The sequence below is a fragment of the Saimiri boliviensis genome, chromosome 13 (assembly GCF_048565385.1).
Source record: "Saimiri boliviensis isolate mSaiBol1 chromosome 13, mSaiBol1.pri, whole genome shotgun sequence".
NCBI classification, from domain to species: Eukaryota; Metazoa; Chordata; class Mammalia; order Primates; family Cebidae; genus Saimiri; species Saimiri boliviensis.
Window position 1 is genome coordinate 960,225 of NC_133461.1, and position 19,121 is coordinate 979,345.

A 19,121-nucleotide genomic window follows, 5' to 3' on the forward strand; every position below is an offset into this window, starting at 1 on the left:
ACGCAGGCACCGACAAGCCTGTGTCCGCGCGACGCTGACTCATCACGCCCTGCGGTCGCCGCCCGCCTGCTCTGGAAACATTTTCCAAGCACAGCCTTAACATATTCCTCTTCCTCCGTGACAGGCTTCTATCATCAGCTACTCAGCCTTCCACTAAGACAGGTTTTGAACTCACTGAAAATCTTTTTAAAAATCATCTAAGAGGCGGGAGCTGTGGTCTAAGAACCAGGAAGCTCAAACCCTCCTCGCCATGAACTGTCTGTGCAGCTGCTGCCGGGCAGGAGACTGACTGGGCTCTTCATAAGGGGCGGCTTTGGAAGACGTGGCGTGCGCAGCGCCGGCAGCCCCCACATTCCACGACTGCTGCAGGACAAACAGAAAGTCCCGACTGAGGGTCAGCAGGAGGAACCGGGCATCCATGGAGGGCCGGGCGGGGGGGCCAGCGCGGCCGGCGGGGCGCGACGCTCAGGGCCTGGGGAGCCTGTCCCATTACTCTGCGCGCGGGGACAGGAGCTGCATGACCTGGCGGGTGACAGGTGCCAGGTCTGCCCTCACAGCCCACGGCCCCCGTCCTTTGGGGAGATGAGTGTTTGGGGTGGAAGGCTAAGGTAAGGTTCTGCCTGTGCCCTCAGTGTGAGAGTCTTCCTGCGGGCGTTCTGTAGGAGGCCACGGCGGACTGACTCAGCATTCCCCGGGTCCCCACCGTGCACCTGAGGGGTTCTCGCATCTAGGGGGTGGCCTGCAGGAAACCCCGGTGCAGCGCCCTCTATGCAGGAGCCGTCTTCCACCCTGTGCAGGAGGCTGGGCGCTTCCTAACTGCCACGTGGGCAGAGCCTTGCTGAGACCACGAACCGTGCTCACCACCTCGTGCGCAGAGCCTTGCCGAGGCCACCAACCGTCCTCACCATCTTGTGGGCAGAGCCTGCCCGGGGCCCACTGACCGTCCTCACCACACAGGCTCACCCCAAGCACCATGGCCAGCTGGGCTGCTGAGGCCATTGTCCACACAGGGCCTGCAACTGCCACGTCTTCAGAACCAGCCCCACTGGCCAGTCACTCAGCCCTCCACTTGGTTACTGCCTACAGCTGCTCACTGTCATTCAACACCAGTTTTAAGTACAAGCCACAGAAACGTGGGACAGGCAGGGCGGCTTCTCAGAAGGAAGGGCAGGTTCCGCGCAACGCAGGCTCAGAGCGGGGGCATCTGCCAGTTCAACTGCCTCCTGTCCCCCGAAGGTCCCCACACCTCAGGACACACCATGAACCCAAAGTGACTTTTCAAAAACAGAAGCAAGGCCAGGCACAGCAGCTCACGCCTATAATCCCAGCACTTCAGGAGGCCAACGGGGACAGATCACTTGAGTTCAGGAGTTCGAGACCAGCCTGGGCAACATGGTGAGACCCCATCTCTACAAAACAAACCAAAAAAATTAGCAGGACATGGCGGTGCACACCTGTGGTCCCAGCTACACAGGAGGTTGAGCAGGGAGGATCACCCGAGCTGGGGGAGGTGGAGGTTGCAGTGAGCGAAGATCGCCACGCATGTCAGCCTGGGCCACGGGCAAGGCTCCGTCTCAAAACAAACAAATAAAATAAAAACAGGTAGGATAAAAGACTCCTTCAAAGAGAAAAAACCCAGGAGGCAGCTTGAATGGAATCAAATACATCATTTTAAAAAATACAAACATCTAAAATGTTCCTCAACAAGACTACATATTTCGTGACACTAGAAGCTTCATCGTACCTTGAAAACTTCGAAATGGGTTTATCCAAAGACGCCCCCGGCAGGCTGACCACCCACGTTCCCTCTGTGGTTACAGGCCCCGGGGCACCCCGGCAGCCACAGCAGCTTTCCCGACGGAGGAATCTCCAAGACGCGGCTTCCTGGGTGGTGTGTCCGAGCTGCGTCCCACGTGAGGTTCTCAGCGTGGGTGCCCGCTATCAGCCAATGCTGCCAGGCAGAAGGCAGGCAGCTGAATCGAGCGCCCCACCCCGCACAGGAAGGCCTCTGGAGAAAGGAGCTCTCCACACACAGCTCTGGCCGACTGCGCGCTTGTGGGGAAGAGAGGGGGGTGGCTGCAGGCCCGGCAATGAAAGACCCCTTCACAGGGGCCCGCCCACTCCCCGACAGGCAGGTGCCAGAAAAAGTCACAGATGGTGCCAGGCGCTGCCCGGCTCAGGTGCCCTGGACCTGTCTTCTGCTACGAATCGAAAAGAAACAAATAAAAAACAAAATTCACAGTGGAAAAAAAAACGGGCTCCCTGGATTCCCAGGAAACTTAAGAGTGAGACAGAGTGAGAGGGAGGAAGCAGGGAAGACGAAAGGAGGAAAAGTCCCCGCATTTGGCTAAAGGCGCGTTTCCTAAAGATGAAGCCGTCCAACCCAGTTGGCGTTTGACCGTCATGTAGAGGAACTGTGTAACTGCAGCCAGGTGTCACTTCACAATGGGAACATGGCCTGAGAAGCGCGTCCTTAGGCCGTTCTGTCGTCATGGGAACTCGCGGGAACCAACGGGGTGGCCACGGCACACCCCGGCCACGTGGCACGGTCCACGGCTGCCCAGTAGAGTACACATCGGCACAGCATGTGGCTGCACCAAACACCGCCACCGACTGCCCACAGCCCTCAGGGTGTGTGAATCTAAACACATCTAAACAGAAAAGGTGCAGTAAGAAAAAAAACGCTCTCATGACCTCACGAGAGCCCTCATACGTGAAGTCCACCGTTGACCCACGCACTTGGCTCTGGAATCATCTGCAGATTTAGCGACACAGCGTGTGCACAGCTTAAAGCAGGGATGCTTTACAAAATGAGTATCACAATCCAGACAGTTAAGTAGATCGGCCTTAGAAAGTTTCAGCATGAATTTGGCAGCTCTACAAATTTGTGTCTGGTTCAGAAAAAAAGGGCCCAAACAGCCGGGGGAGGTGCCTGCGCTGCGCCCGCCCCGCCCCCCAAGCTTTCTTCTTCGGGGTGGGGGCGAAGCCTGAGGCGGCGTGGGCAGCTGTGCTGCCGTTGGGGGTCTCTGACCAGCCACAGCTCCCGGAGCTGCAACTCGCCTGCTGAAGCCCTGAGCTCAGAACTGATCATAATTCCAGTAACTTCTAACTCATCTTCAACTTGCATCAATTTTTTTTAAAGGATGACACTCAATGCAATCGAAAAAATAAAAAATAAAAAACTCGAGTGAAATTTGCATCCAACATCCACTCAGCCTGCAGTGACCAACACTCACAGACTCACTGGGTGTCTCCTCCCTCCTCCCTCCTCCCTCCTCCCTCCCTCTCTCCCTCCCTCCCTCCTTCCTTCCTTCCTTCCTTTTCTCTTTCTCTCCTTTTCTTTTTTGAGATGGAATCTCGCTCTGTGGCTCAGGCTGGAGTGAAGTGGAGTGACCTTGGCTCACTGCAGCCTCCGCCTCCCGAGTTCAAGCGATTCTCCTGCCTCAGCCTCCCGAGTAGCCGGGATTACAGGTGCCCACCACCATGCCCAGCAATTTTTGGTATTTTCAGTAGAGACACGGTTTCACCATGTTGGCCAGGATGGTTTCGAACTCCTGACCTCAAGTGATCCTCCTGACCTGGCCTCCCAAAGTGCTGGGATTACAGGCGTGAGTCACCGCACCCAGCCCACTGGATGTATTTCCAGAAGCGTTTTTACAAAAAGGATGCATCTTAGCAGAATGAGACACATGACGTGGTACTTTCTTTTTTCTTTTCTCGCTCTCCCACCGAGGCTGCATTCTCCAGCTCCTGGGTTCCAGGATCCTCCCACCTCAGCCTCCCAAAGGGCTGGCGTTACAGGCATGGACCACCATGCCTGGCCTTTTTATGAAAGAAAGATTGCATTTCGAGCATTTGAGCTTATTCAGAAACCATCTAATCACAGCATCCCATTCATCCCAGCAGCCATCCTCACTCCGCTGCCCGACTCTGGGCTGTCACTTCCTTCGCTTTATAAACGCCAGCGACATGAACATCCACAGAACCAACTCCCGGCCACAGCTCGGGTCAGGCCGTGAGCAGACACGTGGTGCAGAGGCGTGAGCATCACCCCATCATTCTCTGGAGGCGCCACAGAGGCCACCACTGACCAGTCCCAATTACCCCCCCCCGCCGAGATCTGGCGCGCCCGTGGCCTTTGCCAGGGGGATACATCAAGGCAGTCAGGAGTTTGCATCTTTAAAGGACAGTTAAAAACACGACGTGCAAGCCTGAAAACAAAACACGACGTGCAAGTGATAAAAACAAACACGGAACCACCAATGGAGACGTTTCTGGAACTGTCTGGACTTCTGGTGTCCCCTTGATGGATCTCCTGCTTCTCACTAAAGACGCCACAGAGCCTGGCTGACCTTGCACCTGCCACCGGCCGAGGCCGCCCCTGCACAGAGGACAGCCGTCCAGGGACGTTCACCGTCACACGCGGGCAAACCTGGCAAATGCTGGTCCCCCTTCCCTGGGTCTATTCCGGACAGTCCTTCACAAAGTAAAACCTGGGCTCACAGAGAACGGGATATGGGTCTTGAAAACTTCATGCGAAGGACGACATCACAGCACGAAGACGCCGTGCATGTGGGGACACGGAGGTCTGCAGCCCCGGGTGCCCCTGCCAGGACGCGCTTCACCGGAGAACCCAGGGCGCGCGCCTCTTCCACGACCGCAGCTGCACCCGGAGCCCGGCTCACGCGGCCACAGCTTCCACCGCGGCCGCCTCCAGAAGCTCCCACCATTCCCACCTGCCCGGGCAGGCTTCTGACCCAGCAACTGTTCGTCCTGAGCTCCCGCGGGCTCCCGACGAGCCGTGTGGAGAGTCAAGAAGATGCCAGGCAGAACCCAAGGTGTCCGGGAGGGTCCTCCTGGGGATCGGGGGCCCGGGCGTGGCGGCTGCCTGAGGTGAGGGCCAGCCCTGGGGCCGGGCAGGGCACCGCCTCCCCGCAGCCTCCTGCGCATCTACAGTGGCTGCAGAATAAAGTCTAAAAATGCTTGTCCCGCAGCCGGATGCAGCCTCCACACCCGCGGTGGCCGCCGCTGTCACCCAGAGAGGCTGCAGCCAAGTCACGAGGGCCTGGCCTTCCCACCCCAGCAACGTGGGCACAGGTTGCCAGCCCTGCCCTCCTGGACTCTGTGTTTGCTGCCCCTCGGGGGGTCCAGGCATGGTGGTCCCACTGAGGCCTCAGGTGGACACCAGGGGGGCCAGAGCTGCGAAGCCTGAGCCCACAGGTCAGACGAAAAACACCTGCCAGGCCCCGAGAGTCCTGACACGGGTCCCCCAACAGTGTGGCTCGGGTTCTACTGTCTCACACTGGGGCCGATGTGGCGTGGGTCATTGTGGGGATGACACCGTGCGGCCCCTATGGCCCAGGGAGCTTTCCCCAGAAGGAGCCAGCCACAAGCTACTTTTCAGGTGAGGAGTGGGCCACACACTCCTTTCCACGGGAGGAGCCGGCCACATGCTCCTTTCCACGGGAGGAGCCGCTCCTGCCCCTGAACCTGTGTCTCCCTCGCCTAGGAAGGGCATGAGGAACTTTTTCAGCCAAGAGCTCATGCCAGAGACGCCACGCCCTCCTCTGTGCTGGGATGCTGACTCAAAGAATGCAAATGTCCCAGGCTCCGGGCCCGTGGTGCTGGGTCCCCAAGGGTCATCACGGGGGTGACTGCTGTTCCAGCGTCACTGGGTCAGGCTCACTGCAGGGTCCAGCCGTGAAGAGCTGCACACATTTCAGCAAGAGTCGCACAGAAGCACCGCTCACCAGGCTCTGCTGAATGCTTGATGACCTTCGCGCCCTCATCGCCCCATTAGACATACCCATGACCTCCACCAGGCACTTGGGGGGTGCTGGCCGGCCGCCACCTCCAGAGAGAAACCTGCACTCTGCCGTCCACACTCCTGCTATGACGGGAGACCCAGGAACCCCAGAAGTGTCGCTCAGCCCAGCAAGAAATGCGGGACACAGCCACAGTCTACACCTGAGTTCAAAGCCAAGGTTAACCTGACAGGATTCACCACTCACTCTCTGCCCCCGAGGTCACAAAGGTCCTCACTCCTTCTGCCCCAGAGCCAAGCCTCGGGTGCACCGTGAGGCCGGGGCCATCTCGCAGGTCTCCGCCTCCATCCTGCCCCACAGACCCCACAGACCCCACAGAGCCACGGACCCCACAGAGCCCACGGACCCCACAGAGCTCACGGACCCTGCAGACCCCACAGAGCCCACGGATCCCACAGAGCCCATGGACCCCACAGACCCCACAGAGCCCACGGACCCTGCAGACCCCATAGAGCCCACAGACCCCACAGAGCTCACAGACCCCATGGACCCCACAGACCTCACAGATTCCTGCAGAACACGGCCTTGTGATTAAAAGCTAAATGTCATCGTGAAATGGATCTTATCAATGACCGCTAACGCCACAGAGTCACGCACACACCACACTGCCAAAACGCAGCCAGGATCCAAGGAACCACGACATGGTGCTGAGGTGAGGAAAACACAGGAAAGTCAAGGGAAAGACAGACCCTTGGGGCACCCGGAGGGTGGGCGGTGGAGCCCGACGGGCAGCGGGGAACCCTCCTCTGCCAGGAGAAGACGCTGCGTGGGCAGTGCCCGCCCCAGCCGTGGTGCACGGCCCCACCCAGAGCCCGATGCCAGCAGCTGCCAGGATGATGACAGCCCGGAGAATCCAAACTGCCTCGGGGATATTAAGGGGTTCTTTTAAATTAATTATTCGCTGTAATAACGGGACTGTAATTCCTTTCTGTTTCTTATTATGTATGTCGACAAATGACATTCACATACACTTGTGAGTAAAGTGATGGTCATGATTTTGGAATCACTTTCTAAAAATGAGTTCCTATCTTAGAGCGACAGTAAAATGTATGTAACTAAAACTCCACGATGCCTGGGATTTGCCTGGGACTCACGGGGTGAGGGTGGGTTTGTGGGGGAGACCAGCCGCCCGCAAGCTTATGATTCGTGGAGTCGCAGATGGCATGGGGGCTCCCCAACATCAGATTCTAATTCTGGGGCCCCCCAACGTCAGATTCTAATTCTGCGTTTGCTTAAAATGTCCTGCAATAAAAAGTAAAAGGGAAAAAACAGTTTCAAGAGTAAACACCCTGAAACAACGGCTGTCCTATTCTAAATCACAGGGTGATCTTCCTGCCTCAACCTCCCGAGCCGCTGGGCCCGCAGGCGCACCGCCCTGCCTGGCTGATTGTTACATTTTTCGTGAGATGGGGTCTGGCCGCGTTGCCCAGGCTGGGCTCCGCGGATCCTGGGATTCCCACAGGGTCCCTTTATTGTTGTTCTCTGTCCTGGCCTCTGCCCTGCACACCTCCCCCGCCCGGTGAATGGGCTGCACTTACCCGAGCTGAGCCTGAGGCCCTGCGGGTCCCTCCCACTTAGAAAGGCCACGTCCCCTGAAAACGCCTCTCCTCCTGAGCCGCCCCCACCCGGCCGGGAACGATGGGAAACCCAGAATCATCGCGCCGTCGGCGGCAGAGGCCCAGAGCTGACGCGGCTCTTTTCTTTAAGTGTTTTGGGTAAAATCCTTTAATTGTGATTTCCCGAGGGTTGAGCCTGTAGCGCTCATGGTTTAGGTGAAAACTGTGAAGGCCGCTCGTGATTCCTGTAGCTTCAAGACACAGGGAGTGACAGACTCCGAGCCCGGCCAAGTCCACGCGGAAGACTCGGGGGCAGCTCCGGGACAGCAGAGGCTTCAGGGTCTCCTCACAGCCTCTCCTCCGCCGGCAGCTACAGGCCTCATGGCCATTGGGTTGTTTGGGGTTTTCCCCCCTTAATTACGGGAGAGTGAGAGAGACTGACAGACAGAGACAGAGAGACAGAAACAGAGAGACAGAGACTGAGAGAGACAGAGAATCAGCCAGAGACAGAGACAGAGAGACAGAAAGAGACAGAGAGACAGAAAGACAGAGAGAGACAAATAAAGTGAGAGACAGAGACGGAGACAGAGAGGGAGAGAGAGACAGAGAATCACAGACTGAGAGAGACAGAGAGTCAGAGATAGAGAGACAGATACAGAGACAGAGAAAGAGACAGAGACTGAGAGAGACAGAGAGAATCAGCCAGAGACAGAGAGAGACAGAGAGACAGAGACAGAGAGTGAGACAGAGGGACAGAGACACAGAGACAGAGATAGAGAGACAAAGAAAAAGAGACAGAGACTAAGAATCAGAGACAGAGAGTCAGAGAGTCAGAGATAGAGAGGCAGACAGAGAGTGAGACAGAGAAAGAGACAGAGACAAAGAGAGAGATAGAGACTGAGAGAGACAGAGAGAATCAGCCAGAGACAGAGACAGAAAGAAACAGAGACAGAGTGAGATAGACAGAAAGAGACACACAGAGAGAAACAGTGGGAGACAGAGACAGAGAGAGAAAGAGACAGACTGAGATAGAGAGAATCAGAGACTGAGAGAGACAGTGAGAGTCGGAGAGAGAGAGACAGACAGAGACAGAGAGTGAGACAGAGAACAAGAGACACAGACAGAGACAAAGAGACAGCAAAAGACAGAGACAGAGAGACAGAGAAAGACACAGAAAGAGACACAGAGAGAGACACGGTGAGTGCATTTCTCTGAAGAGAGGCAGCCTCTGGGTCTTTGGGCTCGTGCGTCTGGAGCTGCCCAGGACCACCCAGCGGCCAGCGGCCCTGCGGAAGCCAGCCTCGCCCCGACCTGTGCCTGCAGAACTGGGCCTGAGAAAGCTCTGCCCGCCCGGGCGAGGTCGGCCTTCCTGGAGGGCGGCCCAGGGTCCGGCCTGCAGAGCCCAGGTGGGCCGCACACGCCCGTTTTCCAGACAGCATCGTGGCGGCGTCTGTGCGTCACCCCCGACATGACTCCCGACCCCCGGCTGGGCCTGGCCGCGGGACGCAGCCTCCGCCCGCCCACACCCTGCCCCAGGGATGACCCCACAGACCACGTGGTTTTCTTCCATGCCCCAAGACAAGGCCTTTCACAAAATCCTCCCAGGCAGGCCGGGGCGAGGGGCTCAGACAATCTCGGGATCTTAGGGGTCGGCAGGAGGCCTGGGGCCACGGCTGTCCCACCTGGGGGGTCACCCAGAGGCCCTGGCAGCCACGTTCCTGGACAGTGGGCCAGCTCCCACGCACCCCTCCCTGAAGCCAAAGCCGCCGGGCTCTGAGACCGTGGGAGGAGCCTCCTCTCCACGTGGGACGCAGGCTCTGTGCCCGGGAGGAAGGTGGCCCAGCGGCGGCCCTGGGCCTCACGAGCTGGCAGAAAAGATGCTTTTGCAGAGACAGGGGCAAACGAGAAGCAGGTGATTGGGTCTAGGGTGGGACCAGAAAGGTAGGGACACCCAACCCCGCCCTCCTGCCCCTGCTGTGACGCTCAGGATGCAGGGCGGCCCCCCCAGCCATGGGTGCCACCAGGACAGCAGTGCACACACCAGCGGCCACGGCCCACCCACGGCTCGCCCGCTGTCCCCGTCCGTCCTGGCGGGCCCCTGGTCCCAGGCTGGGCAAGTGGCTCCGAGGTCTGCCCATGGGAGGGGGCCCAGGACGCCGCCTTTAGGGAGAGGCCGGGAAGGCTCAGTCCTCAGGCGAAGGCCACGGCTGCAGCCCCGCCAGCCGGGGACACCCAGCCCAGGAGCTCAAACCAAAGTCAAAACCACAGACTGGTGTGCACAGGATGCGGCGGAGAGGCCAGGGTGCAGAGGCTTTGTTTTACAGGACAAACCTGGGGTTTCGTAAGAACTGACGGCGTCCTGAGGCTCCACCACACGGGACTGGGGCACAGCCAGGGCGCCGGCCTTTCCAGGTCTTTGGAAAATCAGAGCCATCCCCTCATCCCCTCTCTACGCACCCTGCCCCTCCCCAAGCCCACCGCTGTCTGGAGAGCCTCATGATGGCTTTGGACACAGGCCCCCGATCCCAGGCCCGGCAGGCCCGGCAGCCCCCCCTCAACACCGTCCCCAACCCTCTATCCGCCCTGCCCTGCCCTGGGACGGGTGAGAAGCTGAGCTCCTGCCCCTGAGGCAGACCCAGCCCTCACCCAGCTCCCTGTGAGGGTCTCCTGAATGTTCACACATGGGTCAGAGCAGCTTTCCACAAAGCCCCCGACGTCAGCCTCACTCCCTCCCTCCCAGAAAAGCTATGCAGACCAGAGAAAGCACCCTCCTGGGTTCTCGAATGTTCTCGCAGCTCAAGGGCAGGAGGGGATGCTCAGGAAGCAGAAGGAGCTCGTTGGGAACCCAGGCTCAGTGGAAATGGGGAAGCACTGTGGGGTCCCGGCGCCCCCGGGCAGCGGGAACGGGGCCGCACTGTGGGGTCCCGGCGCCCCCGGGCAGCGGGAACGGGGCCGCACTGTGGGGTCCCGGCGCCCCCGGGCAGCGGGAACGGGGCCGCACTGTGGGGTCCCGGCGCCCCCAGGCAGCGGGAACGGGGCCGCACTGTGGGGTCCCGGCGCCCCCGGGCAGCGGGAACGGGGCCTCACTGTGGGGTCCCGGCGCCCCCGGGCAGCGGGAACGGGGCCGCACTGTGGGGTCCCGGCGCCCCCGGGCAGCAGGTCCCATGCTGTACACCCTCCCTCTCCCTCGCTCCCCTAACCTCCAGGACAGTAGCTGCTGGAGTCCTCTCGGCTTCGCTCTGGGGCTGGAGAGCAACAGTGTGGTGGGGGGAGGGGAAGTGCCCCCCCACCCCCACCGCCCACTCATCCCCAGTTCACGAGGGGGCAGATCCAGTCCCTGCACACGCCGGCCGTTCCCGGGCCCCACACACCTTCTCAGATGCCTCCAGGTTCAGGACCCATCTGTCATGGCTCAGACGAAGCTTTGGCAGACAGCAGCCTCAGATCGCACTCGCCATGGATGGCTCATAAAACAAAAACCAAAACCAGGAGTGTCTTATTGCACAAGTTGACGGGGTGGGGCACAAAGCAGCCACGGACTGACTCCGTTTCCAGCGGTGCCAAGGCAGCCCGGCTCGGCTCACAGTGCTCACAGTCACCTCGGCTGGACCTACGGGAAACCCAGGGGTTGCCCAAGAGCTGACCGCGTAAGAGCTGACCGTGTTCTGGGTGTTCACTGGATGGCAGCTTTGGCGATTCACGGGTAATACTTGGAGCTACAGTAATCACCGCGGCTTCCCACACCACCTACAGGGATTTTTCAAAGTAGGGATGTGTTACTCTCCAAGGACCGATGTTGTGGATGTTGCCAAAACAGAGGATGCTCAGGTTCTGACGCCCGGGGCTGTGGGCATCCCTGGTCCTCGGAGCTGGCAGAGACCCAGCACCAAGAGGCGCCCAAGCCTCCAGCTCCACGCTCAGCTGGGACGTCACCATGGGGACACAGTCCGCGGTGGCAGCAGTGCCAAGAGCTGCTGCTTTAGCCCAGTGACAACGGAGCCGCTTCACGGCTCTCTCCTGGTCTCTGCGTCTGCAGCGCAGCCTGCAGACGGGACTCTTCTCGCAGCTGACACCTGGAGGCTGCCGGGGACCTCAGAGCCCAAAGCGCTCCCACACCCGCACCTCCCGTCCAGAACAGAAACCTGGAGGTTGGCATTGTCTCACCCTTCCCTCAGTGCCTAGAAGTTTCCACGTGCCTCAGTTTCCTCAACCACAAAAAGAGGCTGATCCCTGCTCTTCACCCCCCCCAGGCCCCAGGACAGCCCTCGCCCCACACGGCCCCTCACATGTGAAAGGTGTGAAAAGCAGCCGGCAGCCAGGTGCTGCTGCCCCATGACAGCCCCGTCTCTGGAAACACACTCAGCGTGTCTGCCCGTGGGAGGCAGCCAGGTCTGTGCCACGTGTCATCCTGGGGTCGGGGAACCCTCGAGTTCTGGGAACAGCAGGCTGTGCAGAGGGAGAGGAGCTGGGGTGACAAGCCACAGAACTGCCGTGACTGGGTCAGAGGTGGCGAAGGCACACTAGTGATTCCACACACGTCACGGCTTCCAGCATACAGGCGCAGGTGACTCCGTGTTCCCAGTTACAAAATGCCCCTTCCGTAAACTAGAACCCCTACCCCTGCGGAGTGGAATCAAGCTGCGTGCGGGTGGGTTTTGGGGGGTTCCTGCTCTGTGAGTCCATGCAGGGCGAAGCCAGCATCTGGGCAGCCCCGCTGGAGGCCTCCCCGCTCCTCTCTGCGCCGAGCTCGCCTGGAAACACGCCAGTTGCCGGCCCAGTGCCAACGGAAGGCAGCGTGCAGGCCACACGGTCTCACGTGGGAAACGCCGGGGGTGTGCACGGTGTCCGGTGTAGCCTTGATGAGTCCTGCCTCTACCAAAAGCCCTGTGTGTCTAACCAGCTTCCAGAGACATTTCAGAAGCAGTCAAAAGAAGATCCCATCCGAATGCAGAAAACATTTTGCTCAAGAATCCACGACGTGTTAATTTGCACCTAAGAGTCTAGTTTTAAACGTGAGTAACCGTCTTCCAACTCCCGACTCAGTTTCAATCCCCAGGCAGAAAGCCACTCGGCCGCCCAGCTGCGGAGCGCCCGCCCCAGGCCCACCTTCCCTGCTCAGGAGCCAGCGTCTGCACAGGGGCACGTCCTGTTTTGTCTGTGGTCATCCGTGCTCGTCGGGACCAGCTGGACCCGTCACAGCCTAGGAAATCTCAAAATTGGGAACTGATGAAGGCTTCCGGCTCCCCGCCACCCCCACGCTGTCTCCATGGAGACATCTGAGCCCCCAGGCAGGTGCTGACCCCTCCAAGGGTCTTCGGAGAGATGGGCCAGCATTTCAGATCTCAACGATCTGACGGAAACATCTGGCTCATGCCTGCAATCCCAGCACTTTGAGAGGCCAAGGCGGGAGGGCTGCTCGAGGCCAGGAGTCCCAGACCAGCCCTGGACAGCACAGCAAGACCCTGTCTACAAAGCAGAAAAAATGAGCCAGGGCGGTGCCGCACACCTGTGGTCCCAGCTGCTCGGCGGGCGGAGGTGGGAGGATCCCCTGAGCCCGGGAGGTCAAGGCTGCAGTGAGCTGTTACGGCGCCACTGCACTCCAGCCTGGACGACAGAGCGAGACCCTGCCTCAGAGAAACAAAAAAAAAATCTGAGTCAAAGCCACTATTGTTTTATCCTTTCCAGGAACAGAGCACGTTCTCCTCCTCATGGCTAAGAACGAACGCCCACAGCGTCACACTGAGAAGGACCAGGGAGAAAATACCTGGCCTTCCACACACGCGGGGAACGTGCTGAGGACCGGGGAGAAGACACCTGGCCTTCCACACACGCAGGGAACGTGCTGAGGACCGGGGAGAAGACACCTGGCCTTCCACACAGGCGGGGAACGTGCTGAGGACCGGGGAGAAGACACCTGGCCTTCCACACACGCGGGGAACGTGCTGAGGACCGGGGAGAAGACACCTGGCCTTCTACACACGCGGGGAACGTGCTGAGGACCGGGGAGAAGACACCTGGACTTCCACACACGCAGGAAACATGCTGAGGACCGGGGAGAAGACACCCTGGACTTCCACACACGCGGGGAACACACTGAGGACCAGGGAGAAGACGCACCAGCCTTCCACATACACGGGGAACATGCTGAGGACCAGGGAGAAGACGCTCGGCCTTCCACACACGCAGGGAACACGCTGAGGACCATGGGGAAGACGTCCCGGACTTCCACACATGCGGGGAACACACTGAGGACCAGAGAGAAGACGCCAGTCCTTCCACACACACAGGGAACAGGCTAAGGACCAGGGAGAAGATGCCCCGGCCTTCCATACACAACGGGGAACATGCTGAGGACCAGGGAGAAGACACCCTGTCCTTCCACATGAGCAGGGAACACACTGAGAACCTGGGAGAAGACACCGCAGCCTTCCACACACGCCAGGAAAACCCTGAGAAGGACCAAGGAGAAGACCACGGTGAGGACCAGGGAGAAGACGCCCCATCCTTCCACGCGAGCAGGGAACATGGTGAGGACCAGGGAGAAGACGCCCCGTCCTTCCACGCGAGCAGGGAACACGGTGAGGACCAGGGAGAAGACGCCCCGGCCTTCCACGCGAGCAGGGAACATGGTGAGGACCAGGGAGAAGACGCCCCGGCCTTCCACGCGAGCAGGGAACATGGTGAGGACCAGGGAGAAGACGCCCCGGCCTTCCACGCGAGCAGGGAACATGGTGAGGACCAGGGAGAAGACGCCCCGGCCTTCCACGCAAGCAGGGAACACGCACAGGTGTGCTCAGCCTCCCCTGCCTCCTCGAGCCCTCACAGCCATCCTTCCCATCAGAAACCGGTACCAAAACCCGCCCTCCAAGTGTCGCTGTGAACTCCGGACGGCAGAAACAAACACACAATGCAGGCAGAAAGCTGTGTGCGGCCAGCGCTACTGAGGCAGCTCCACAAGGGGCAAATTAGCCAAGACTGGGGCGCACGTGCCATCAAGAGGCAACATCGTCACTCCGAGCCCCTCACCGACAGAGGCCGGCAGAAGCTGTGCCTTCTCAGGGAGGGGCGGCTGCAGGTGCACCACAGGCACATGAAGCCCCTCAGCGGGACTCTGACCCCGGAAGGCTCCACATCGGGATGAGGGGAGTGAAGGCCAGTCCAGGCAGAAGGGCTGCATGACACCCTCGGAGAGGGTAGGCTCGCCAGGTGTCCTAGGAGTCGGGGACCCAGCATGGGTGGAGTCTGGAGTACAGGCTTAAGGGTCTGCCCATCACCACACAGAGTCCAGTTCTGTTATGAACAGGCGGCCCTGGGAAAGTGACCCCAACCGTGTCCACGCTCAGGTGGCCGTTGAGAGCCTGACTGTGGCCCCACAGCTCCCCACCACAGAGCGTCACAGGCGCCACAGAAAGAAACTGCTGGCTCCCTCAACCCCCACAGTCTCCACAGGTACCCAGAGCCCCGCAGACCCACAGGAAGGACAGGAAGAAGGCAGGGTGCCAGGGGCTCCTCTCACCCCACTGCAGCAGGGACCAAGGGCAGATTCCAAGATCACAATGAAACTGGGTAGGTGGCTACTGAGCAGGACGCATCCACAGCACCACGGAAGACAGGCCCAGCTACTGACCCTCTCCCAACATCTCCCCTCAGCCTGTCTCCCCCATTACCGAGAGCTTCCTGTGGACTGTCAGGTTTTCACGAGTCACCAGAGGTCCTGCTTAGCCAAACGCAGGCTCCACAGCCACCACCTTAAATGCAAGGGAGGGGCAGGGCCACATCTCAGCCGTGCAGACCTTCAAGACCTTTCAGAGCCAGCCTGGCGCAGCACCCACGGGAGGGACCAGAGACGACACAGGGCCCGACATGCATGCCAGGAGCCAGGAGGCGGCTGGGGCCTGTCCAGCTCCCGAAACAGCAGGACAGGGCGTGTGGGGCGTGCGGGGCGGGAAGGGGACACCCCGAACAGGCGTAGCAGGAAGCAGATCCAGAGTGACGGGCTTTGAGGATGGCTGTGGGGTGGCTTCCCTCTCTCGAAAGGGAAGAGCTTAACAGGGAGACACAGTGGAAGTCAGTCGGGAGCCGTTCCATTCCGCGCCAGCGTTTTACAAACCATGGGGTAACCCCACACCTTCGGCTTCTTTGCTAACCATCTTCCCAGGAGGTGACAGCAGCGGGAAGCTCGGGAAGGTCCCACAGCCACCACCTTACATGTTTTGCTATGCCAGGGCTCGGCATGACGCTTTAGACTGTCTCTCTCACCCCACAGGGCCCACCAGCGTCCAGGGACACGGAGGTCTGGAAGGTCAGGCACCAGAGGCCAGACGGCCCCCACTACAGCATCTGGGAGCCCTGGAAAACCTGCACCGTCCCCCGCACCTGCCGAGCCCGAACCGCCGAGGCCAGAGCCACAAGAGCAAAGGGAATTCCAAGGCAGCGGACGTGTCTGCTGAGCCTGGCAGGGTCCTCACGTCAGTGAAGAGATGGCAGGCTCTCCACCTACTGCGGGACTATTCCAGATCCCGATAAACGCTGAGACTGAAGATACCTTACGAAACGCAAGGGGGGTTTCCTCAGACCTTTCGAAACTAATACTAGGCATAGTGGGAAAGTGGCTGATGTTGCTGACATCTTCCATACTGCAGCCCAAAACCTAAAAGAAACGACATCTGAGACAAAGAGGTTTGGACAGACGTCACGGCATCAACCTCAGCTGTTCCCACCGTCGAAAACAAGCGGGCCCTAAGGAAAGCCTGTCTGTCAGCCAACCTCACCTCCGAAAAATTTAACTTCTTTTTACTTTCAATCTAAAAAGCAATGTTTCAGGTACAGAAACTGAATTCGTGCTGTTAAAGTTGCACACAGATTCCATTAAAATGAACCGAACTGCCTTTCCAAAACTAGTTTCTTTTTAAGTCTCCATTCCCTACAACCTTTTGCCTCTATCAAGGCAGCTTTGGAGACTGGGTGCAGAGCGAGACACATGCAGACGGGTTTGGGGAAGCTCTCCAGAGGCCGAGGGAGGAGCAGATGCCGGCACAGACCGACCTGGACACAGACGCAGGTGGCAGCTGGCCGGCGAGGCGGCCGGACGGTGGAGGAGCAGAGCCAGGAGGCCGCCGTGCAGACTTCAGCTCTTGTTGGTCAACACGAAATCTCAAAAGCCACCGTCTGAGAACCACTATTCACAAACAGCCCACACAGCGCTGGCCGCGCACTCTCGCCCTGGCCGCCTCCAGACGCAGCCCGGCAGCGCCTCTTCACACCCTCGTGGCACACGGAGAGGTGCCCTGGGAGGCGACCTGCTAGGATCGCCATCAGTCCCCCTGGACAGAAGCCAGGCAGGAAGAAAGCCCACTCCTTTCTGATGCCAGCGTGCACAGCTTAACATTCGGATTTTTAGGTGTCTGGCAGTGGCCTGTGGTTCCTGTGCCCATCCCCCCAAGCTCTGACAATAGACACATCACTCCACTGAACTCTGAAACAGCTCCACATGCTAAAACCATCAAGGCTCCATCACTCCCACTACCTTCGCAAACGTTCTCATTCCTTCAACTGCAGCATTGTGCTTTGACCATTGTGGGCCTATCAGAGGCCCCTGCACAGGACCGGAGCCACAGATGCTGAAAAAGCCACGGAACGCCCCAAAGGGCAACAGTCCAGAACCCCGAAGGCCCTCAGGAAAGGACGCGCACAGCACACTTTTCACTAATCAGCTCCCTCTGGCATCAGGACAGGACTCATGGGGCAGGTTCTGCCCCACAGCGGGGGGAAGATGGGCACATCACACTTTCTCCACCCCAGGCTCTGGAGATAATAAAAAACACAGCTTTCCAGCTGCACGGCCCGAGAGCCTGCTGTGTGACCAGGGAGAGGCGTTCCTGGGGAAGGAAGTTGGGCCCCTCCACCTCCCCGGCAAGAAACTTAACGTTTCATCTCTGCCGTGACTTACAGCTGCCCGGGGCACCGCTGACGAGGTCGCTGGAAACAGAGCTCAAGGGACCAGGAAACATATTTTGACGCGGAACAGAACAGTGAGAAAAGGTGAGCTTCAAACCCAGGAAGCGAGTCTGGGGACCGTTTGTGTTAACGCTCAGGAACGTTTTGGCCATCACACCTAACGGGGCTGCTGCAGCCCAGAGATAAAGCTAACGGGGTCACGTGGCGGTGCAATCCTTGCTGAAACTCCCAGGCACCCATGCTTTCCAACCTCCGCACTAAACGCAGGCCAGAGATGGCAGGAGGGGCTGCGGCCGCCGGAGCGCAGCGCCCCGAGGACACCTCACCTCCCGGGAGGCCGAGGAGGAACCGGGATGGGCCTGCGTTTCAAACGCTGCCTACCATTTTACCCAGACAGTAAGAGGGGGGTTGAGGGCTGAACGGTGCCCCCGCAAACTCCCATGATGGAGTCCTGCCCACCGAGGCTGTGTGGAGGGAGGCCTTTACAGAGCAGTCGAGGCCACCCGAGTGGCCAGCCCCGCAGGACCAGTGTCCTCACAGAAGCAGACATCTGGACACAGACATGCACGGGGCCGGCGAGGTGAGCAGTCGCGGGGAGAAGCCGGGGAGAGGGGCCTCCAAAAGATCGGCCCTGGGTCTTGGCTTCCGGTCTCAGGACCCTGGGAGAAAACCCGCGGCACAGGCCACGTGTGCGCAGGACCGCGACGGGGCGGCCCCGGGCTCCACCCAAAGGTGCACAACCACACAAGACGCGCCTCACGCCGAGTGCCAGCTACACCTCCACGACGCCTCTTCTCTTTTCTCGAAAGTTCCGTCAAGCTCCGCGGTGCTGGACGAGCTTACTGCTGTCCCCAGGCTCAGAGGCCGTGAGGTGCCATGAGTGTGGCTGCTGGAGAGTCCACGCCACGGCGCTTTTATTTTTACTTAAACAGAGATAGAACAGATACAAAAACAGGTCTTAAATCGTCCCCGTGCCTCCAACTGGATGGAATTTTTAAATTAAACCCAGGTCCTGACACAGGCTTGTTTTGATGAAAACCTAGGAATATGCCGGCCTTTCAAACCTTAGAGCATTCAAAGCAGAAGTCGGGACGGAAAGGTCACGAAAAACCCGTGGTCATCTTGCTCTTCCTGAAACCCCAGCTGACGGCGATTCTCAGCGCCGTGCCAGTGGAAAGGCCCTCACGCCGTTTCCTTGCTACAGCCTTCAGAGAGGGTGACCTGCCCTCCTCACCCTGCGGAACTGGGGAGCACCTGCCCTCTCCACTGCCTGGACTCACCTCCCGAGTGCTTGCTAATAAAAAAGGACTTGAGGGTGGGGAGGGACGGAAAAAAAAAAAACAACAGGGAAACACCCAGCCTGGAATGCCCCGGGCTGCGCGTGGCAGACGCCTCTTCCTGAGGACACAGCAGCAGCCCCGACGTCACAGGCCACAGGGCGCTGCCCTTGGCCGCACAGTGCGGACGTTTCCATGCCTCAGATAAAAATCCCAGGGCAGAAAGCACTCTCAGGGGTCACGCGCAGCCCACCTGCTGGGAAAGCTGTTTCATTAAAGATAAGAACACCGGGCTGGTGAAGCGGCCCCGGCGGCCCCTCACACCGTTTATACGAAAACCAACGGCCGAGACCCACAGCAGGCAGGCGCACGCGCTCCCGGCCCGACGCCGCGGCCAGCGTCTCCGGGGAGCAGGCGGCCCTGCCGTTCCCAAGCGCGGCAGGCTGGGACATCTGCCCCGGAGCTGGGGATGGCAATCACGAGGGCGGGGGGCGGGGGGCAGGGGA

General features: G+C 59.5%; 1 protein-coding gene across 5 annotated transcripts in view; it reads right to left on the bottom strand.

Annotated features, from left to right (window-relative positions):
* The window catches only part of NFATC1 (nuclear factor of activated T cells 1), a 121,766-nt gene that overhangs the window by 87,540 nt on the left and 15,105 nt on the right, over positions 1–19,121 (bottom strand). The window lies entirely within an intron of this gene.